Below are 20,331 nucleotides of genomic sequence, written 5' to 3'. Positions count from 1 at the left end.
GCTAATTTTTGTATTTTTAGTAGAGATGGGGTTTCACCATGTTGGCCAGGCTGGTCTCAAATTCCTGACCTCATAGCCACGTTTTTGAAAAAAAAAAAAAAAAAAAAAAAATGTAAACTGTCAAGTACTCTTGTAACTCCCCAAGTAGTTTTGAAGTGCAGTCCCAGCCCTGATTCTCCCTTTGGGGGCCGACCACTTATAGCACACATCCTCCTAGCCTTGTCTCTGCTGTCAGGATTATGTCACTAAAAATGCAAACCTCATGTGGCTTTCAACCCTGAAACAAAAGAAAATAAAAACCAAACAATGCCACTTCTGGCTCCATCTACACTGCCTTATGGTACGGATTCCCTTCTTGCACTCTGCTGTCACAGGGAACCTGGGCAGGTGACCGCTGTCTAGTCATCCCACCCCTGACCCAGGGACGCTAGGTGTGCAGCTTTGATACTGTACTCACTACTTGGTGATGACATCATCTGTGGACATGTCTGTCTCGCCACTAATCCCTCAAAGACCCAGACCCCATCGCACTCATCTCTGTATCTCAAGGCTCATCAGGGAACTGGCCCATAGGGGACTCTCAACACATATTTACTGCCACTGTCAGCCCTCTGTTATAAAAAGACCAGACTGGAGAGTGTCTCCACACCTGAACAGGCCTCTCTAGCCTCTTCAGTCAGCCCCTGGCAATCCCCCGACCCTCTCTACCCTGCCACATTCCCTCACCAAGCAAACAAGCTGTTACAGGCTCACAGGGTCATGGGAGAGTCCTGATAACTAGCACAGAGAAAAATCTAAACCAGTGTTTCTTCCCAAATACAACTTACTTGTACTGTTCACCTCTGAGTTCTTTCTAAATCCTGAGTTCCTACAAAATATTTAAATTCTAAAAGGTTTTTGTCCCAAGGTTTTATATATGTAACATTTTTCAAATAGGAAAAAATATAGCCTGGATTGCAAGACAGAAAACTTCAGCTATAACAATAACTATTCATACTTCTTGAGAGCTTAGTGTGTGTAGGTGCTGTACTAAGCTTGGTACACATTGTAGCTATGTGACCTCTGCAGCAGCTGGAGTAGAGCTCCACAAAGCTCTTTTTTTCCTATAAACACGGTTTTCTACTATAATTAAACTAGTCAAATAAGATTATCTTCTGCCTCTCCACTGTCAAGCTATGTATCTCAATACACTTTTAATTTGTCTGTGCCTAAATTCCCCCATGGGGATAAGTGGTGAATAGCAAGTCCTTTTTTTTTTTTTTTTTTTTGCCAATGGGAGGGGGAATGAAAGATAACAAAATAAAAATAAATGGGGTCATCTTCCTAAGATGGGATGCACTGATGGCACTCCAAGCCTCTAATAAGTGTTGACTTATATTTCCAAGTTTTCTCTCCACCTTGGGATCATCTCTCCGGAGCCATGCCAGAAACACTGGCGAGCAGGAAAAGCAAGTTTCTGCTCTGGACTGGCTCAGACACCCCTCTGCTGTCCTAGATAAACAGGACCACATGAGTTCAGTTTTTATTTCATGAGGCAGAAAGCACTTCCAATGTCTAAATCTGAAATCATCCCACCTGACTGTAACTAGAAGTAGGAGCAGCTGGCTCCTCGCTGACGTGGGCACTGCTGATGGCAGTGGTTTTCAAAGAGTGGTCCCCAGACCAGCAGCATCACAGCATCCAGGAACGCATTAGACATGTCAACTGCCCACTGCCACCTGCCCCAAGCTCTTTGCCTCACAAACTCTGGCAGAGATGGGGCCCAGCCCTGGGCGTTGTAAGCAGCCTTCAAGTGATTCTGATACACGCTGAAATCTGAGAGCCACTGGCTTCGCCTGATAAATATCTGAGGTCATGGGAATGTCCTGCTGGGCTAACCTGTGTATTACAATGCTTTACGTAAAGGTACTGGCTCTCCATCAACAGTACCTACTTCCATTATTTCTGCCACCTGGGAAAGGCCCCAAACACTAAACTCCAGGGCATTCTTTTTCCTACTTTCTTGGGCAAATTACTTCTGCCCCACTCTCTTCGTCTTCAAAAAAGGGATAATGACAATATCCATTTCATTGGGTCAAGGACTTAGAAAGTGTCTGGCATGCAGTGAGCCATCAACACGTGTGAATCCCTGTAATTCCGACATCTCTGCCAAAAGGTCTAATCAGAACTAGGAATACAGCAAAATAAAATCTGCTTCCTGAATGCTTACCACCTGACTTTTTCTCCCCACTCAATTCCAGAGCCCTGAGTGAGGACATCCAGGAATGACAGAGAATGCACCTGGCTCCACTGTCCTTTCAGCATTTACTTGCTCAGTCTGCAACCTGAGCGCCCTGAATGCCTGCCCACATGTGGAAAAAGCCCATTCTATAAATCCGTACAGCCTCCAACCAGGTCTTTCTGGAAAAAAGCCATCCAATTCTGGGGCATAAAGCCTCACACACCTCAAGAGAGGTACAGGAGGAATGTAATGAATATTAACAAAAGTTGTCATAGTAACAGCTAACATTTACGTTGTGGTTACCATGCCAGGCACTCGGTACCTTATAAATGTTAACTTAATATAGTCCCCACAACAACCCTGTAAGATGGCTGCTGTTATGACACCTACCAGAGAGCTGGGGAAACTGAGGCACAGAAGGTTTGCAGAATCTGCCTAAGGTCCTACAGCTTCTACATGATGAGGCTGAGATCCAAACCCAGGCTCCAGGATCAGTGCTCTTCACGACTGTACTGTAAGAGCTATTGCTTATCTAGGCATCTTCTAACTATTTATCACTAATCCCACAGCACTGATTTTGAGATACTTATGTTTGGGCACAATATCCACTGTCATGAGAGTCAATACTGGGCCCTCAAGGCCTCCAACAGAAATGATAATTCTACTTGGTTTCTCCAGCCCCTTCTCCCCCCTCCCCAAACTAGTTCCACCAAAGCCAAATCAAAACTTCACAGAGCAGGATTTCTCTCCTCTCGTAACTCCCCTGGCACTGCACCACTTCACCCGTAATTATATACCATCTGTCACACAGAGTTCCCTAATTGTTTCTTGTATATTAGCCTTTTCTTCCCCACTCAACTGTAAAATTCTTTGGAAGTACCCATACTTTTTGTGAAACCCAACAAAACTAGGCAGAAACATAGGCTTGCAAATGTAGACTTAGCATTACACTTTCACTGGCTGGCTAATTTACTTTGCTTTTCTGGCTCTTCTTTATTATCAACCCTTAAAAACAGATAAAAGTATTAAGTTTATGAGATTTTATTTACTTTTTGAAACAGGGTCGTGCTCTGTTGTTCAGGCTAGAGTACAGTGGCGTGGTCATAGCTCATCACAGCCTCAACCTCCAGGCTCAAACGAGCCTCCCACATCAGCGCCCCCCTCCCCCGCCCCAAGTAGCTGGGACTACAGGTGCACACCACCACAACTGGCTAATTTTATTTATTTATTTATTTAGTAAAGACAGGGACTCACCGTGTTGCCCAGACTGGCCTCAAACTTCTGGGCTCAAGCGATCCTCCCACCTCGGCCTCCCAAAGTGTTGGGACCACAGGTGTGAACTACCATACCCAGCCAGTTTATGCTATTCAAAACCAGCATTAGGGGAGATATTCCACCAACATAAGCTAAGCAACAACTCTGTTTCAAGATCTGTACTCCAAGCATCTCCTACATTATCTTTTAAACCCTTCAGCAGCCTCCATAAGGGGGATGTTATTATCCCAGTTACAGGAAAGAGGAACCTGGGCCTACCGGTGGTGAGTAATTTCACCAATGCCATTACAGGTTGATGAATGAAGGAAGGTTTTAAAAGATCTGTCCTGGCCGGGCGCGGTGGCTCAAGCCTGTAATCCCAGCACTTTGGGAGGCCGAGACGGGTGGATCATGAGGTCAGGAGATCGAGACCATCCTGGCTAACACAGTGAAACCCCATCTCTACTAAAAAATACAAAAAACTAGCCGGGCGAGGTGGCGGTCGCCTGTAGTCCCAGCTACTCGGGAGGCTGAGGCAGGAGAATGGCGTAAACCCAGGAGGCGGAGCTTGCAGTGAGCCGAGATCTGGCCACTGCACTCCAGCCTGGGCGACAGAGCAAGACTCTGTCTCAAAAAAAAAAAAAAAAAAAAAAGATCTGTCCCAAAAACCCCTATTAGCCTCCCTCTAATGTGGGGACTGAGGTGCCAAGATTCAAATTGTCCTTAAAGCAACCTTTATAAAAAATGTTATCATAACAGAGAAAATTTGAAATTCTATTAAAAAGGCATTTTAAAAAGATGAATTGATGACCATGTTCATGGATAGAATTACAGTAAGGCAGAAACTTTTACAATATTAGACAGAAAAATCATATTATATATTCAATGCAATGCCCATCATACTTTCCTAAGTTTGTTGAGAACTTAATAAGCATTCCAAAAGCATATGGAAGTATAAAGATCCACAGATAACCAAGTCAAAGTCTAAAGAAAAGTAGGGGCTCACTCTGCCATATAAAACACACTGCAAAGCTATAATAAACAAAATGTGGGCATGGGCATAGAAACAGACAGATGACTGGTATCAGTATGTTGCATGTAATGGGGACAGTTTCAGTTTTGGGTGATAAAAAATGTTCTGGAAATGCATAGTGGTGACAACAGTGTAAATGTACTTAATGCCACTGAATTATACACTTAAAATGGTTACATGATAAATTTTGTTATGTGTATGTTATCATAATTTTAAAAGATTTTTAAAAATCAATATGTTGAATGAAAGGAGCCAGACACAAAATGGTACTATACTGTATGGTCCATTTATATAAAATTCTAGAAAACACAAACTAATCTACAGTGACAGCATATCAGTGGTTGCTTAAGTCTGGGGACAAAGGGATGGATGGATTACAAAGGGGTGTGAGGGCAATTTTGGGGTGATGAAAATGCTCTGTATCTTCATTGTGATGGTTTCACAGATATGTACATCTGTCAAAAATAATCAAGTTGTACATTTTGAATGGATTTAGTTTACACACATAAGTTACAACTCTTATTTTTATTTATTTATTTATTTATTTATGAGACAGGGTCTCACTCTGTCACCCAGGATGGAGTGCAGTGATGCAGTCTGGGCTCACTGCAAACTCTGCCTCCTGAGCTCAAGCAATCCTCCTATCTCAGCCTCCCGAGTAGGTAGGACTACACCAATTAACCAGGCTAACTTTTGTATTTTTTGTTCAGACAGGGTATTGACCAGGCTGTTCTTGAACTCCTGGGCTCAAGCAATCCACCTGCCTCAGCCTCCCAAAATGCTGGGATTACAGGTGTGAGCCACTGTGCCTGGCACTGGCTTAATTTTTTTTTTTTTTTGGAAGAGTGTAGAGGACTACTGCTCTGCTCGCAAACGAGATGTTCCCGGTAAGCCCTGCTCTTGCAAACGAAGCAGGGCGTTCCTTCCCTGCAAACAGGGAGGACAAAGGAGCCAGCTGCTAACAGCAGACCCTGGGGGCTTGTTTATGTGTAAACATCTTGAAAATCCAGAAAGTCAGGGAAAGGTCAGAAAAACAACAATGTGTCTTGTGACTTGGCAACATTCCACAAACGACTGTATAAAATAAAGCAGAGCTCACCATTCGAGGTGGCCGCCATGTTTGTCTTGTCTTGTGTGTTCATTCCTTTGTTTAGGAAACATGCGGATCCCAACAGTAGAGACAGGGTCCTTCTATGTTGCCAAGGCTGGTCTTGAACTCCTGGACTCAAACAATCCTCCCACCTCAGCCTCCCAAAGTGCTGGGATTATGGGCGTGCGCCACCATGCCCAGCCTTAATAACTCCTAATAAAGTTGAAAAAGTAAACTAATGTGTGTATGTGGGGATCTGAGGTATGATAAAAGTGGCTCCACTAAACTATATGAAGGAAAGAATACATTGTTTAATAGATGATTTAGGAAAACTATCTCACAAAATGGAAAGGAAAAAAATAATGTGAGATTCCTATGTTTTCCCATATACAAAGATGAACCTCAAAGAGAATAAAGCCCTCAATGTGAAAGGTAAAACTGGAAAGCTGACAGAATACAGAATATCTTCATAATCTTGGGGTAAGGAAGAACATCTTAAGACTCCTAAAGTGCAACCTAAGGCAAAAATTAATGGATTGTGGCTATGTCAAAACTAAAAATGTCTCAAAGTTACCATTGATAAAGTTGATAAACAGATGACAGGATGGGATTAACATCTAGAATATATCAAAAAAAGTCTGCAAATCAACACATTAGGAAAAGCAAGTATGGCTAGTCAAATAAATTATAATCACTGACGAATATATTAAAAGAGTTCAAATTCACTAAGAAATCATATAAGTTCACAAAAAAAAAACGAGATCCCACTTTATGGCCACCAAACATTGGTAAAACTAGAAAGCTGGTTAATAACAAACTTGAGCAAGAACATGGGGAATCAGGAACCCTTGTGCACTGATGTGGAGCAGAAAGCAGCTGAGCAAGTCTGCAGAGTAATTTAGCAGTGTTTAGTAAAAACAGATTGTTTGTACACCATTACTCAGCCATCCCTCTCCTAAGTATATACCCTTAGAGCAGTGGTTCTCAAACTTTCCCATGTATCAGAATCTCCAGCCTGGGCATGCTGAAGCACAGTTTAGGGTTTCTGATTCAGGAAGTCTAGAATGTTGGGACCCAAGAATCTGCATTTCTAACAGTTCACAGTTGATGCCGATGCTGCCAGGTGTGGACCATACTTTGAGAACCACTACCCTAGGGATATTCTCAACCCGATCATTAAGAAAATGCACACAGACCCAGCTACTCAGGAGGTTGAGGTAGGAGAATCTCTCGAGCCCAGGAGGCGGAGGCTGCAGTGAGCCAAGATCGCGCCACTGCACACCTGCCTGGGTGACAGAGCAAGACACTGTCTCAGAAAAAAAAAACAAAAAAGGAAAAGAAAAAAAGAAAGAAAATGCATACAGGCTGTTCGCTAGTGGTAGCAGGAGTAGAGGTGAGTTAAGCATCCACCATTAGGGAAATGGGTAAGTAAAAGTAGGAGACACACAAAAGACCAGCCCTACAAAGCAGCAGTCAAGGCAATGCACTAGATAAACCTACACTAACAGGGATCTCACAAATAAAATGTTAAGGTTCTTTTGACTTTTATGAATGCCTGCAAATTTCCATAATAAAAGCTCTAACACTGAATAAAAAAAGAATGAAATCTATAGCATAGAACCACTTATGTAAACTAAAAACAAACAAAATAACTCAACATCTTTAACAAGGATACAGACATATACAAGAACATATCCTGCACTGGAGAGAAGGCTCCTCTGGGGGAGAGGGGCCTGGGGTGGGGTGGGGTGGGGTGGGGTGGGGTGGGAGGGGAATGAAGGAGAAAAACATAGAACAAGCAAGGGGCTTTTTTGCACAGTGAGGATCCTGTGCCGAGAACTGGAATGTGAGCTCAGCTCTCAGCACCAGGAGTCTAAAAGGTAAATCACCCAAATTCTCTAAATCTCCACTCATCTGCATTTACCTATAATGGTTGCTTCAGTTAAAGTCCCCGTGGCTTTACATCATTAAGGGGGCAGATCAGCTTGTCACTGAGAGTGGAAGGGAATCTTTCTCAATACCAGCTTGGGGTGATTTCAGGTCCCCAAAATCAAACCTGCTACTGAGCCCTGGATTTTCCATTTGACATATTAGTTTAAAATGACACTAGTGCTCTTGGCTTTTGGCAGAGTGTGTGTGTGTGTTTCTCCGTGTCTTTCTCTTTGCTGTCTGTGTGAGTCTCTGTGTCTGTGGATCTGTGTGCGACTGCATGTGTGTGTTGTGTTTATCTGTGGAGATTGAGGACTGGGAGAACAGCAAAGCATTCCAGCGGAGTCTGAACCACACTTACTCATCATCACCATTCAATGCAGCTTTACTGAATCCCGGAAGTCACAGTTATAAAACCAAGCTACCTTCCTGGGGCTCCACCCACCCTTCTCTCCCTTTCTTCACTCTCTCCTCCCCAACATCCAATGCTGCCTCCCAACTCCCACATCCAAGTGGGCTGATCCAAAATAAGGTCCTCTTGTGACTGGGTAGCTTAATGGAGGTAACAACCTTTACAGGGATGCTCTTGGAGAGGAGAAATAGCCATTTATATTCCTGACCAAAAGCCTTTAATAGGAAAGCCAAAAATCTTGAAGACCAGGATGTCATAAAAGTTCTTCCAGAAGAGACTGTTATGGTTATAGCTACCATCCAAAAAAGGCAAAGCCATCTATAACATGTTATACCCCCACAAGGACACAAGGGCCACAGCTCTTTCCAAGAGCCACTGAATAGTTTGCCATATGAAGTGGTGGGAAAGTGTATGTGGCAATCAAAAAATAAAAATCACCACTGATCAAATTTGTGTGAGAAAATGCAACAGATTCTTCTGACAAGATTGCTCTAAAAAGCAAGCTCATGCCAAGAAAGTACATCTTTAGGGGAAGAAGAAATACCTAAACAATTGGAGGAAGGAACAGATAGTGATGGTAAAGGGCAGAATGAACTGGCAGCACACTCATGCCTCCCTCCTAAAGACCAGGGCATTGATCCCTGTGTGCAAACAATCCAGAACTTTTATTCCCAAAATGCTCTTTCAGCTTTTCTATAGCAGCATTTTTCAGAGTTTTCCTGAAATGTTATGTATAAAATGAAGTTTTGTAAGTTAAAGCACATTTGACATGCAACAGGAGCACTTTTTAGTTAAAAAAAAGAAAAAAAAAATTCTGCCAGGTGCAGTAGCACACACCTGTAATTCCAGCACTTTGAGAGGCCAAGGCGGTAGGATCACTTGAGCCCAGGAGTTTGGGACCAGCCTGGGCAACATAGCAAAACCCATGTCTACAAAAAGTAGCTGGGCTTGATGGTGCGTGCCTGTAGTCCCAGCTACTTGGGAGGCTGAGGTAAGAGAATCACCTGAGCCTGGAGAGTTCAAGGCTGCAGTGAGCTGAGATTGTACCACTGCACTCCATCCTGGGCGCCAGAACAAAACCCTGTCTCAAAAGAAAAACAAACAAAACTGATGGCTATACTTAGGAGTCAGGAATCCGTTTGGTTTTCATGACATATGTTAACAAAGCACACCATTTTTCCACCTGAAATGCAGGGTCTGCCACAAGTTTGAAAATTAATAAATTTAACCAGAAAAGTAAAAGAATCAAGTTTTCAAGCTAAAATTGAATGTCTATGGTCAACACAGGCAATCATGTCTTATGAAAACATAAACATTCTTTAAATGTCAATGTGCAAAGGCATTGATGCATATATTTTATTCTAACCATATTAATACAGACTTAAAAATAGTTGATGAAGATGGTGAATACTGGTAAACTCTTCTGTTATGAAGAATTTTTTAAATTTCAGCTGCAGAGGCATGTATTGAGTGCTAAGACATTGTGCAAGATGCTAGAAATCCTCCAATGAGTAAGATACTGGTTTAATAACCGTGTCCTCTGATGTCAATTTAATACATCTCTGGAGTTAATGTCTTTTATTAAAAAGTTTCCAGATATTTCAAATAGCTCACTATCATCACCGAAGAATTGCAGAAATATATCTTATTATTTTACTAAAAACATAAATTTCTATTCTGTGAAGCAGAAATGGAAGGAAAGGCCACTTCACTGCTTTACATATCACTATCACTTTCTGCAGAATAACTACTTAAACTGCATGGCGGCAGTGGCCACCCCCCTGCTACCCAGCAGGTCACAGAGATGGAGAGACTCAAAAACATGCTATATATTGCTGTATATTTTAAGAGGCGCAGTAAGGAAACTCGAAAAACCAGGGCCTCCAGAGCTAAACAGGAAGCAAGATAAGGCAAGTGAGCTGCCACAGGCAGAAGGCAGCTCCTGGAGGTTCCCCCAAAGCTGGCGCCTCTGACAGCAGGCACAGGCTGCTGCTTGCTTGCTTGCTTGCTTGCTTCTTTGCTTGGCCACGGCATGTCTTCAGAGCTGGAAAGCTGCCACCTGCTGAATCACCAAACATCCCTGGGCTTCCCTTGGAGCACTGACCAGACAGGCACCCATCCCCCGCTGCCTTAGCCCGTGGACATTTCACACCCCGACCAATGAAACGCCCCGCCCTCTCCCCTTCTGCACAGGCCAAAACAGCCACCAACCCCGTTCCATCTGGGCAGCTCTAGGCAACTCCCATCGCGTTCCTACGTCACCAGTCCCACTCCTCTCCTTCGGCCCACTCAGTACCCCCTGAATGTTCAACCCCCAGTGCCAGGAAGCGTGGGGAGTTCACAGTACAGCACATCAGACATTCGCCACTTCCACATCCAGGGAACCAACCAGAAACATCTCCAAACCTGAAAGCAAAATAACCTGTCCAAACAGCTTTAAAGGTCCAGGAAGGTAAATGTCAAGGGAGTTAAAATAGTCGACAGGCCCCAGAACATAGAAAATAAACTTCCCTTTCAGAAAGCAGCCTTCACTTGGTTTCGCAAGCGTGTACCGCTGAAGTCTGTACTGTTTGAAGGTGAAAAGAAACATCTGAGAAGCACCTGCCTGGATTCTCTTCGCTCCCTCCGGCCATGACAACCCTCCTCCCGATTTCTACTTCGCGGCACCAAAGAGGAAAGCAGCATTCACCAGAACGCTCCAGGCTGAATCCGTTAGCTGGACTATGGCACTCTACCCGGCTCACGGGAGGATGCCACAAGCCCGAGTTCGGGTTAAGACGGTGGGAGAGGCAGCCGCTGCTGCCGCTGTTTTGCCCTTGACACGTCGCTGGGGGATAGCGCAGACCCCCTCTGTCACGGAAAAGCCGTGTCCTGGAGAGACTGTCCAGTTCTGGGCTGCGCCGATGCCCCTCCAGGCCTTGCCCCTAAACGTCCCCGCCCAGCGGGGGCAGCCCTGCAGGGGTCTCAGAGCCGCCCACGGGCCTGGGGGGCTGTTACGCGGCCTGGGGAGAAGCCCTCTCCTCGGGGAGGGGGAGTCCCACCTGTTTCGTCGTCAGGGGGCATCGAGGGGCCACTGTGGGGGGATCCCGAAACAGTGGGCGCCTGGCCGGCCGGCTGCGATCTGGCCCGAAGGTACCAACTGTCACACCGCCACCTAGGCTGTGGGGGTGGGGCCGTGATTGGAGCCGGCCCCTGGGGGGGGGGGGTCTCCGGACCCCCGGTGGGCCACTGCCCAAAGGCTCCTCGCCTCCCGAGCGCCCCAATCCGACACTAGGCAGCCTTCCAGCCCGCACGCAGTAGCTCTTAAAAGATGCCCACTGACGCCTCCTCCTTCCTCCCCGCCCCAACTTAGCCGGGGAGCCCCGCCGGCGGCCCGCCCCCTCCGAGCCCGGATCCCGGCCGCCGGACCTCCCTGCTGTGCCCACCCCCAGGGAGCAGCAGCTCTGGGGGAGTGCCCGCCAGGTACGCGCGCGGCACCGCGCGGGCTGCGCTCACGCCCCCTCGCCCCAGGGCAGCCTGCCCGCCGCTCCCCGGCGTAAGGCCGGACCCGCGAGACAGGTGTCCGACCGGCCCCCGCGATCGCGAGGCCGGCTCTCTGTCCCGTCCCCACGACTCACTTGCACTGGAGTCGCGGCAGCAGCCGGAATTCCGCTCGCGGAGCCCCCCGCCACGGAATGAAATCCGGGGCAGGGCAGCGTCGGGGCTCCGCACCCCAATCGCGCTCTCCGACCGGCTCCCTAGGCGCGAGGGGAGAGCAGTCTGCCCTAGCCGGTCCTTCTCACTCCCGACCTGCCCGCCGCCCGCCGCCCGCCGCCGCTGCCCCGCTGGTGCGAACGCTTCCGACTTAACACCGCGAGCCTCCCGGGCTGCCGAGCATGCCCAGTCCGCGGCCCGAGCCGGCCCGGCTTCCCGCGCCACGCGACTCCGCTCCTCCGGGTGTTCGCGGCGGCCGGGGGGGCGGGACGGCCGGGCGGGGTCCGCAGGGGACTCCTCCCGGGACCGAGCGGGACCCCCGAACCAAGGGACAGTTGCGGTTTGGACCCCTTGAATTTTACTTTCAAGTAATGGGAAACGGAGAAGGCAGGCGCTTTCCCTACCGTTTTTAGGGGCCCACTAAGTAAGGCCGAGCGGGAGTCAGGTTTTACAATCAGGGACGGTAAATCCCTTGGGGCAGGGCCGGAGACTGGAGCCGCTAGAACTGGTCACAAATCAGGGAACGCAAACTCAGCTTGCTGGAAGCCAGGCACGAGTTTGCGAACTACTCCTGGATTCTCTTTCCCACCTAGCCCAAGGGCTGCGACACTTGGGATTAACGCCTGATGGATCATTCATAGGAAACGGCCGACCTATTAGGCCCATTTTCAAACCTCTAACCATAGACTCATCTTTCTCCCACAACAAAAAATAAAGCCTCGGGCGACGCCTGGGAGCGTAAGAGAGGCGCAAGAGCTCTAACCGCCGGAGGTGAAAACTCCGAGTGCGTCAGAGCCGCCCCGCCCCGCTTGGGCCCCACCTCCCGCCGCCCCTCCGAGCTGCGGCGAAAACCCGGAGAGCGGCGAGGCCGGGGCCGGAGCCCGCGCATGCCCAGTAGCCCCACCTGGTGCGGGTCGCCCGAAGGTTTTCCTCTGCTCCCCGAGCGGAGCCCCAGCGGCCAAGTTAGGGTGGACAGCGGGGAGAGCTGGCCTTCGGGCCCCGACGCCCGCCCTGCCTGGCCGGCCCGCGCCGCACCTCGGTGGCCTAGAGGTAGCCCGAGGCCGTCCCCCCCGCGGGGTCGGGGACTTGGCTAGCGGGGGAGGGGGCGCGCGACGGGCCCGGCGTGACACGTGACTGTCCGCGGCGCTCCGGGCAGCCATCTTCCGCCTGGCCATCGGGCCGCGGGCGCTCGGAACCGACCCGGGAGCTGCCGGGACGGGAGCGAACGCCGTCCTCCCCCGCCACGCCCTCCAGTCGGGCTCCGGGTGCCGGGGTCTGGCCTCCACTCGGCACCTGCCTCCGCCTCGCCTTGGGGTACGGGAGTCCTGCACCGACTCCTGGTTTGCCCAGAGGACAGGTTCTCGCCCGGGCCAGAAGCAAACTGCGGCGAAATTGAGACAGCAGAACTCCGCTGGCGCAGGGCCCCAGCTTTTCCCCAGAGGCGGAAGTTGGCGAGGGAGTCCTCTTCCGTTATCCAGCGAGAGCTCTGCTCCGGCTGCCTCCCGGTTCTAACCTAGTCCCTGCAGAGAGGAGTGATGTACCGGCAGGGACGTTGGACAGAGGCCGTGCTCTTCCCTGCGGCGCATACCCCGCGGCCCCTGCTAGTGGGCAGCTTCGATGGTGCTGATGTTCATAGTGAACATTTATTGAGGGCCTACTTCCAGTCCCTTGGGTTTCCTGGTGTCTCGGGACCTGCCGCGTCACTGTCACCCTAGAATTTGTTAGAAATGCACGTTTTCGGCCCCACATAGACCTACAGAACCAGCAGCTGCGGGTGGGGTCCTGCAATCTGATTAACAAAGCCCTCCAGGTAGTTGTCATGGACGCCTTTATATTTCAGCTAAGCAGTCTATTTTAATAAGCTGGGCAGTGAAAATTTCCATAGTTTTCCCCAAAGCACAGTGAGGAGTCAGGGATTCAAAAAGAGGCAATCTGCCCCAATGCAGGCATTTTATTGTACTCTCCACTCCTGGCTCCTCTGGCTTTGTAGCCTTTAAGACACAGTACTGCTCTTCTCAGGAAAATTAGGAAGGGACATTTGTCACATATGTTTGTCAAGTACGGCTTTAAAATAACTGAAATTCAGTTCAACTGCATGTTTTGAGTATCTACTGGGGGCAAGGCTCTGAAGTATAGTAGCCCTGCTGGTTATTTTTGTCAGTTTGCACCTAAAAGGTGAAAGGAAGGCTTGCTTTCTTGTGATGTAAATTTTTTCAAACTAAGGGAGTGCCAGAAAACTGCTGGCTGGTTTCTCTCCCGTGTTGGTTTCTCTCCACGTTTCTATCCAGAACGTGCTGTAAGCTTTGGACTTCTTGAAACTCAAGTAAGCGTCTGGTCTTTGATGTACTTTAAAATGCACCCCACCCCCCGCATGCAAGATAACTAAATTTTTCAAAATATTAATACTTCTTGAATGTAAATGGTGTGTCTAGGGTACTGGCATAATTTTTTTTCTAATTTTCTGTATGTTTGAAATGTTTCATAATAAAATCCTTTTAAATTTTTCATGAGTAATTTTAGGAGGATATATGTAGCATATGGAAAAAAGCAAGGCATAGAAGTATTTCCACTTTAATTTCAGTTTCATAAAATAATTCAGAGAGGAAAAAGTCATAAATACACCATACATAAAAATAAAAGCATAAGGGCCGGGCGCGGTGGCTCAAGCCTGTAATCCCAGCACTTTGGGAGGCCGAGACGGGCGGATCACGAGGTCAGGAGATCGAGACCATCCTGGCTAACCCGGTGAAACCCCGTCTCTACTAAAAAATACAAAAAAACTAGCCGGGCGAGGTGGCGGGCGCCTGTAGTCCCAGCTACTCGGGAGGCTGAGGCAAGAGAATGGCGTAAACCCGGGAGGCGGAGCTTGCAGTGAGCTGAGATCTGGCCACTGCACTCCAGCCTGGGCGACAGAGCGAGACTCCGTCTCAAAAAAATAAAAGCATAAATAAATACAGAAAGAAATCTAAAAAGAAATGACCATAGCAGTAAAAGTAAATTCTGAGCGAAGTGACTTTAAGAGCGTTGCCCCTCCTTGAAATTTTATTTAGTTATGGTCCGTAAGTTTATTAAAAATTTTTTTAATAAAAATTTAATAAAAATAATTATCCCTCTTCAGTCCATCCAGTCCTAAAGAATTTTTATCAGTGCCCTTTTTTTTCTTCAGAGTCACTCTTTCACCCAGGCTGGAGTACAGTGGCACCATCACAGCTCCCTGCAACCTTGACTTATACAGCTCCAGTGATCCTCCACCCTCAGCCTCCTGAGTATCTGAGACCACAGGTGCAAGGCACCATGCCCAGCTAAATTTTATATTTTGGGCAGAGGGGGTTTCATCATGTTGCCCAAGCTGGTCTTGAACCCCTGAGCTCAAGTAATCCACTGGCCTCAGCTTCCCAAAGTGCTGAGATTATAAGCATGAGCCACTGTGCCTGGCCTACCAGTGTATTTCTTAGGAAAAATTTAATAAACATCATATTGTTGGATTGCAAAATTTTTGGATTCTCAAGTACACAGAATATCATGAATTAGGTTGCTGTCAAGACAACTAGGAAACAAAAATGAATCACCTCCAAGTCACAATCTGTCATTAGAAATCATGTTAAAAATAATACTAAGAGCAAATACTGAGGCAAATGCTTCACTTGCCCGAACAGCTATTCTGAAGTAAGTGGTTTGGTTCTAAATGAATGACTTTTCTACCTTTAGAAGGTAAACTACCTGATTTAAAATGTGGTTTTATTCAGTGGACTTTCAGCAGTAGCCATCGCTCACCATTGAGAAGGCGGGCCTCTCCCACCACCTTAATTTTTGTAGGTCTATCTTTCACCATCTAGCATACGTCTTACTAAGGCATCTAAAGTACTTGCTACTTCGTACTCATGGGATCCAATGATGATCACATAATGTCATCAACAGAGTGGGCCAGTGTGATGTTTTGTGGAATGTCAGAACAATCAAGATCACTTCAGACTATTATGGCAGTGAGCAGGAGAACTAATGGAGCCTGTAGCAACACTGGGAAGACATACTATTGGCCCTGTTGGGTAACAGCAAATCACTTCTTTCTTTTTTTTTTTTTTTTTTTTTGAGACGGAGTCTCGCTCTGTCCCCTAGGCTGGAGTGCAGTGGCCGGATCTCAGCTCACTGCAAGTTCCACCTCCCGGGTTTACGCCATTCTCCTGCCTCAGCCTCCCGAGTAGCTGGGACTACAGGCGCCCGCCACATCGCCCGGCTAGTTTTTTGTATTTTTTGGTAGAGACGGGGTTTCACCGGGTTAGCCAGGATGGTCTCGATCTCCTGACCTCGTGATCCGCCCGTCTCAGCTTCCCAAAGTGCTGGGATTACAGGCTTGAGCCACCGCGCCCGGCACAGCAAATCACTTCTGATGGACCTTGCAAATTAGTATGGAGGAAAAGGCATTAGCAAGGTAAATAAGTGCATACCAAATGTCAGATCTTCCCCAGCTGCATACCAATGTGTTAATCTGCGCCAATAAAGGTACTACTTCCGGGAGAGCAGCTGAAATTGGAGTCCCCATCTGATTACATTTATGACATTCCACAGTCATTCTTCAAGATTCATCTGTCTTCTGCACAGCTTAAACTGGTGAATTAAATAGGAGATGTTATAGGTATCACTACCAACAACCTGTAGTCAAAGTTCAAATAGTGCTCTGGAAGCAAGGAGGCTTTTGTTTCTATCCATGGAAATTTGTCTCAATGGGATCCAGAGCCACGTAGCCTAAGTAACTGGAGTAAGACCTTAGGAGCCCCCGCTTAGCCCTTTAAACTCTTCTGGCCAACCTGGGTTCCAAACCAAGGCTAACCAAAAAAACTAGCTAAAGACAACAAAGGTCATTTCAAGTATTGGCCCCAAGGCTTAGATCTGATAATACTCAACGTTCTGTGCTCATTCCTGTGTTCCTGGCTAGGATTCCTGGCTTCAGTAACTGCTTGGCTTCTCCTATTCATCGACAAAAAATTGGAATTTATTTGAAGATACCAGGGTAGATCAGGGATGCTGCTGAGGCTCGGGATGAGATGGGAACCCAGAAAGTCTCCCTCTGTCTCCTCTGCATTTCTATTTATTCTCTCCCTGTGCTTTCTGGCTTTTTGCCTTCAGTTCCATGAAACGACCACTTGAGAGCTCCCAAGTTGTTAATCTCTTCCAGAGAGTAGCAAGAACAACCCTACCTATATTCATTAACCCTCTTGTCTAGTTGACTGCTATTCCCCTAGATTCCCACTGGTCACTTAATCTTACTAATATTTCAAGGTCCATCTCCAATTTCACCTTTTTTTTTTTTTTGTATACAAATGATCATAACAGCTTTATTTATAATAGCCCCAAACTGGAAACAACCCAAGTGTCCATCAATAGGTCAATGAATCCATTCAATGAAGTAGTACTCAGCAATGAAAAACACAAAAACGAAAACTCTTGACACATGCTACCACGTGAATGAATCTCAAAATAATTATACTGAGTAAAATGAGGCTGACCAAAAAACGGATACATATTGTATGATTCAATTTGCATAGAATTCTAGGACAGGCAAACTAATATTAGAGGAAAAGGGCACTTGGGGATGATGGGTCTGATTCTCACCTTGATCACGGTGATAGTTTTACGCAGGGTATACATATGCCAACACACTGTATACTTTAGATATGTGCAGTTTATCGGGTGTCAAGTATACCTCAGTAAAGCTAAAATTAAAATATTAATGGGCTCCACATTCTGGAGACACTGGCAGTAGAACTATTATTTTCAGCTTGAAATATTTGGTAAAAGTGATTCGAACTTTATCTTCACAGTTGTAGCAAGGAAACCAAAAGGTATAAACATTCACTGATGGAAAAACAATGTCATAAAGTCATCCCAGTATCTGTGGGGAGTTGGATACCAAAATCCTCAGATGGTCGAGTCCCTGGTTTAAAAAAAGGTACAGTATTTGCATATAACCTACCCATATCCTCCTGTATACTTTAAATCATGACTAGATTACTTATATGACCCAATACAATGTAATTGCTGTGGGAATAGTTGTTATACTGTATTCTGTAGAGAATAATAAGAAAAAAAAAGTATACATGTTTGGTACAGATGCAATTTTTTCTTAAATATTTTTTATCTGTAGTTGGTTGATGTGGAACCCACAAATACAGCAGCAAGCTGACTGTATATACTAAGAAAAATTACAAAGTGAAAATGAGGAATTCTCATTTGCTAAATGAAACCAAATCTAACATATTTCTCAACAATGAATAAAACCACTTGAGAGTCAAATATTTGGTGTCTGACAGCCGTCTCTCTCCTGCATATTGCTGTGGTTTACAACAGTGGTGCCCTTGGGTTCAGAAACCTGAACTGTGGTCTTCAGTTGTTCCCCAAGCTCCTCTATCAGAGGCCCAGACACTCCAAGAGGCAAGTAACTTTCCTTGACTGGTATCAGACTCCTGGATGGCTGTGTTTGTGCATATTCCACCATCAACAATAAGAAGGGCACCGCTTTCTTCAAGAAAGGGACCTTGCAAAGAACTGACTGTCTCAGATGGACTATCTTTGAGTTCATCTTGTTCTGAATCTGAGTCTGAGTCTTCGTTTCCAGATGACACAGTGCTGTCTGAGTCCTCCGAATCACTTGCCTCAGAGCTGGAGCAAAGTTTCTGCTGCCCAGAAACTGAATGGGCTGCTTTTAATGCAGATTCTTCCTCCTGGACAAGAAGTGCTGCTGCTTCTAGGTCTTCCAGTTCTAACCCCAACTGGGCCTTTGTAAGGGAGACTTCCTTTAAGGCTTCTGCAAGAGCTGCAAACGTTTTGGATTTGACTTTCTGAATCCACGCACAGTAGTCTGAGATGTAGAGATCATTCAGTATATATGCTGGGTCGTTTTCCTGAAACATGTTGTGAATATCCAGGAGACACTTTAAAACTGCACTTTTACCTAGTTGCAATATCTTTATAGTCTCCCCGTAGGCCTTCATTGCCAGTTTGAAATGGCGATAGAGTGGGCAACACAACACCCTTCTTCCAAAAGACACCATGATATCATGAACATTAGTCCAAGTCTCCAACCAGCATAGTGTTGGACTCAGTTTCCTGATATTCCATACAGATTCAACATCCTTCTCTCTTTCAGTGACATGGGTTTCTTAGCAATATGCCAGAAGGATATCAATCAAACTGTAGTACACTTGACGACAAGCTCTCTTGTCTAACAGATAAGATTTATTCAGTTTGGGAGGCCAAGACGGGCGGATCACGAGGTCAGGAGATCGAGACCATCCTGGCGAACACAGTGAAACCCCGTCTCTACTAAAAAATACAAAAAACTAGCCAGGCAAAGTGGCAGGCGTCTGTAGTCCCAGCTACTCAGGAGGCTGAGGCAGGAGAATGGCATAAACCCAGGAGGCGGAGCTTGCAGTGAGCTGAGATCCAGCCACTGCACTCCAGCCTGGGCGACAGAGCAAGACTCCGTCTCAAGAAAAAAAAAAAGATTTATTGACAAATTCTTGTAGCTGATATTTCTCTTCTTCAGAAAAAGACACTAATGCAGCATGATTTTCTTGCTTCTGACTCTTTTCCAAAAAGGCTGTCGTTTTTTAATATCTGTTAGTCCACCAAGGATTATACTTCAAAATCTGTTCAACTGCCTCATCTTCAAAAAAGTCAGCTAGATAATGATCAGGATCAAACTTGGCCAGCTCAGCTGCCAGGTGCTTCTGTTTTCGTTCAGCTGCAGGGGTGAAATCTGGATCCTTAATAATGTCATTCAATTCATCCTGTAACTGCTAAAACACCCCTGATCATAAGTTTCTGAACCCATAGTGGCACTGCGGATTCAAAGCACTTTCTGATACCTCTTCATAGGTGTCTGCTCAATTTCCGAATCAAACTCTTCATCGTCAACTACTTCCTCGGGAATCTCAAAGCACCTATTTCTTCCACAGGTGGTTTTGCTGTCCCGGATTTTCCTGGTGCCAGAAGAGCAACACATTTTCAGCCCCTCAAAATGCTGGCCAGGGGTTTCTTTGGGCAGGTGAATGGTAAAAATTCCTTTATCTGCATCATAGGACCCTTGCTCACTTCCATTTTCTGCAATTCTGCCAGGAGGGGTTAATTTGAGAAAGTACGGCTTGGCATAGTAGAACTAGAAGTCAGACCCCTCGAAGTAGACGTTGAACTCAGAGATCCGGGCGTAGGGCATGCAGACTGCGATGGTCAGGAAGTCCGGCTCCTGGCTGAGGAGGTCGAACGCCAGGGTCAGCATCGCCACTCTGGACTCAAGGGCCAGCGCGGCTCGCCCTCACTGCCTCGGCGGTCCCGCCACGCAACTCTCTCCACTTTCACCCTTTTAAAATAAAAGATGTCTGGGCCAGGCGCCGTGGCTCACGCCTGTAATCCCAACACTTTGGGAGGCAGAGGCGGGTGGATCCTGACCTGAGGTCAGGAGTTCGAGACCAGCCCCGCCAACATGGTGAACTCCCTACTCTACTAAAAATACAAACATCAGCTGGGCGTGGTGGTGGGCGCCTGTAATCCCAGCTACTCGGAAGGCTGAGGCAGGAGAATCCCTTGAACCCAGGAGGCAGAGGTTGCAATGAGCTGAGATCACGCCACTGCACTCCAGCCTGGGCGACAGAATGAGACTCTGCCTCAAAAAAATAAAAAAAAGTCTGCCTTCCAGGACACAG

The 20,331-nt window shown here is 46.8% G+C and overlaps 1 protein-coding gene and 1 pseudogene across 9 annotated transcripts in view; both read right to left on the bottom strand.

Moving 5' to 3' along the window:
- SGMS1 (sphingomyelin synthase 1) overlaps nucleotides 1-12,560 on the bottom strand; it is a 312,849-nt gene extending 300,289 nt beyond the window's left edge. For 5 of the 9 annotated variants that reach the window (XR_002524357.2, XM_017963077.3, XM_017963078.3 and 2 more), the window contains exon 1: nucleotides 11,557-11,822. The gene's annotated coding sequence lies outside the window, so the exon portion shown is untranslated. Of the gene's footprint in view, nucleotides 1-10,980; nucleotides 11,244-11,556; nucleotides 11,823-12,536 lie in introns of those variants that run through there. The other 4 variants (XM_021943453.2, XM_031652208.1, XM_021943451.2 and 1 more) reach the window with 3 other exon arrangements.
- Nucleotides 12,561-15,906: 3,346 nt separating this feature from the next.
- Nucleotides 15,907-20,056, bottom strand: LOC101014433 (annotated as a pseudogene).
- Between the last annotated feature and the right edge of the window lie 275 nt (nucleotides 20,057-20,331).

Source organism: Papio anubis, chromosome 11 (assembly GCF_008728515.1).
Source record: "Papio anubis isolate 15944 chromosome 11, Panubis1.0, whole genome shotgun sequence".
Taxonomy (NCBI): domain Eukaryota; kingdom Metazoa; phylum Chordata; class Mammalia; order Primates; family Cercopithecidae; genus Papio; species Papio anubis.
The sequence above is the reverse complement of the archived record's forward strand: the minus strand, read 5'-3'. Positions and strand labels throughout refer to the sequence as shown.